The following is a 3,632-nucleotide window of genomic DNA, read 5'->3' on the forward strand; positions in this document are numbered from 1 at the left end:
AGAGAGGATAGTATCATTTGAACCACATTTTGTAACAGAAGTAAGAAGTGGATGTATGAGGAATGAAGACGTGTACTGGAATAGATTTTCAAGAACTAGGGTGATGTGCAGAGCTGCAGTAACTACAGAGGGAAAAAGCTGATGAACCATTCCATAAACGTATGGAAGTTGTTAGAGGTAGGTTAAGATAGGGTTACATCAGGAATTGACTCATAGCTCGTTCTTGTTTGCCCTGGTGAAGAATAGGTTGACAAATTAGTTCAGGCAGAAGTCTTGGTGGAATATGAAGTTTGCAGATTAAATTGTGATCTGTAGTTCGATTAGTTGAAAAGTTCAAATTCTTGCCTCTAAACTGCTCAGAAGCAAGAGTGGGATGGTTTGGACATGCACAGAAGAGGGCTAGCTGATAGACTGGGCAAAGGTATATTGAGCTGTGTTTAGAGGAAAAAGGTATAAACAGATTCATGGATATGGTGAAGGAGGATATGCACAGAGTTGGTGTGCCAGAAGAGGGTACACTGTATTGGGTGAGATGGACACAGATATTCTCCATTTTCTCAGTGATTCTTGCACAAATTTGCATCATGAATGAAGTAGTTCAGTTACTTATACCACCTGAAATGGTTTTCACTTCACAGGTGTGCCTTGTCAGGGTTCATCTGTGAAATTTCTTTCCCTCTTAATGGAGTTGGGACCATTAGATGTGTTGTGCAGAAGTCAGGTTGGTATACAGCTGACAGCCCTATTTGACAACTGTTAGAATTGATATTATGGCAAGAACCAATCAGCTAAGTAAAGAGAAATGACAGTCCATCATTACTTTAAGGACTGAAGGTCAGTCAGTCCAGAAAAGCTTTAAACGCGTCCCCAAGTGCAGTCACAAAAACCATCAAGCACTAAGATGAAACTGGCTTAATTACAAGATGGTTTGGGATGAGATGGACCGCAGAGTGAAGGCAAAAGAGCCAACAAGTGCTCAGCATCTCTGAGAACTCCTTCAAGACTATAGGAAAACCATTTCAAGTGACTACCTCATTAAGCTCATCGAGAGAATGCCAAGAGTGTGCAAAGAAGTAATCAAATAATCATAATTCCATATGTGTTCATTCATAGTTTTGATGCCTTCAGTGAGAATCTACAATGTAAATAGACATGAAAATAAAGAAAAATCATTAACTGAGAAGGTGTGTCCAAACATACACTTGGCCCTGTGGGGGGTCTTTATCCTTCTAGCTTGGATCCATTTGGTAATGGTGTTCCATTAGTACATCATCAGTTGTGGCCATCTTCTCCTGATTTACACGTGGGTCTTTGTTCTTTCATCATGAGCAGTGGTTGTGACAATCAGTAGTTCTCTGCCACATTTCTTCTGCTTAGCATACAGCCTAAGGGTGCTGGAGTTGTGGTTTCACTCCCAAGTCTCAATATATAACTGATATTGAGACAAGGAGCTTCCTTGTTGTGATATCAGTGCCTTCTAAGTCCTCCTTTCGCCAGCTGATTCTCCCAGTGGGATAATTGACAACCAGCAGGCCAAGGCTGTTGACTACTTTGATGTTGTTCTTCCCATTCAACTGACTTAGTACATGCAGTGCATATTCTCTGCAGGTATTTGGTGCTTGTGGCTTTCCTAATGGCCTATTCATTGTTCCCAATTGCCTGCGGATTTCCCAGGTACTTGTAGCTGTCCTCAATGTCTCCAGTGTTGCCTGAAGGTAGTCCTTCTTCATTATTCCACCTACTTTGTGCAATGTACCAGTGCCACTGGCAAGAAAAGAGCCCCAGAGCATGATGCTACCACTAACATGGTTAACAGTTGATAGTGTTCTTTGGTGGGAAGGCCTATTTCACGTTCTCAGTCCATGAAAATGTCAAATTCTCTTTACTTAACTCTGGACAGTGGAATTATTGTTTCAACGATTTCCAGCGATTTTTTTTCCAGACCTAGGCAAAGTGCTGAAACATCCAACAATTTTAAATACATTTTTTTAACTTATGACTGTGGAATCTGCAGTTGTTTAGAAATAGTTCCAGCAGACCTCCCCAGCTTTTGTAAAACGGCAGTTCTCCTGCTTAGACTTTCACTGAATTTCTTGGACTTTCCCATTGTTCTGATTATTGGTGTTTTAATACTGGGAAAGAGAAACTGCCAGCTGTAGTCAACCATGAATGAGAAGTTAGTGATAAGCATAATAATTGATAATTATCATTTCCATCAAACGATGCAGCATCCTTTCATTCCTAACATGTTGCCCAGTCCATATCAGTATGGACTTTTTCCCCATTAAAATCTGATGTGTTCCTTAATTATTTTTTGAGCAGTGTATTTGGGGTTGTATGTATATATTTGACCATGTTTGGCTTAGTGAAAAGCCAAAATATAGTCAAACTTGTGCACCCAATTCTTGTTTTGTAATATCATTAAAGATATATTCTATACAATCATTCCACCCTGGAAAAAGAACAGTTCAAAGGAATCCTTAAAAGCATCAAAATACCATGACATTCATGACTATAATGAGTGTATGTTAGCTTTTGACCACAACTGTATATTCCCATTGATTCTGTTCTGTCATTTAATCCTTTTTGGCAAACCCACTGCATTTTTTTTCATCCTGACTGCTGTGAAGGCATGTTCAGGCAATGTATGTGTCAGGGAGCTATCACCACCCAGATTCAATTATTGTAGAGTAATTGCAGAAGGGTGGCTGCTCTTCAGTGGTTACACGGCAAAAACATCATAATGCTCACCCTCCAAAGTAATTTGGATTCTTCTTTATCAACAAATGTTTAGAGAAGTGCGGTTCTGGAAATTACCTTTTAACTGACTAATGTTCAGTACAAAACCTCTGCTATTGTTTATATATGAGGCATGTGAATAAGTGCCAATATTTAACAATATTTATACTATTCATATTATTTTTATAACTAAATCCAGTTAAAAAAAATTGTAGACTTACCTTTTCTAAATAGCTTTAGTTAATAAACTGTATAATTCCTTGGGTAGTTCTGCTGCTCTTCACATTTTGTTTAGTTGGCATTTTCTCTATTTTCAATGTAATTTTTCCACCAAAAATCATTTGATATATTACTATAACAAACCCCCCCCCCCCCCGATAAGCGCTTCAAATTCTAAGCAATGAATCAGTTTTGAACAATAAATTAAATTTCAGGTTCTATTTGAACACTTTCCTAATTGATATATATTCATTAAATCATTTGAGCTGTATTGCATTTCTTCTTAAAGATTATTCTTTTTTGAAATTAGTATAGAAAATGAAAATGTGAATGTGGCTTGGTTGTTGAATATCTGCTTGCTTAAAAAGCCTGGAGCTTTTTTAGCTGTTTCTAAAACTGTGGAGACCACATTTTTTGACAGCAGATAGTTTGGCACGTAAGGAGGGATACAGCTAACATTACTGCATTTCCTGTAGCTGAACCAGTTTCAGGGTCTTGTTATTGTGTAGTCAGGCTTGCTGTCCGGTTTTCTCGTGATATGTAATGCAACTGAGCCATTGTTAATAATATTTTTCACCTGTCTCCTTTCTCCACTAACAAGTGTTTGTTTTTTCTGTGTCCCTTGTCTATCTTCATGTTTGGTGTTATTCTTTATGTGTTAGTGTAATTTGTTT

The sequence above is a fragment of the Rhamphochromis sp. 'chilingali' genome, assembly GCF_963969265.1.
Source record: "Rhamphochromis sp. 'chilingali' genome assembly, chromosome: 9".
Taxonomy (NCBI): Eukaryota; Metazoa; Chordata; class Actinopteri; order Cichliformes; family Cichlidae; genus Rhamphochromis; species Rhamphochromis sp. 'chilingali'.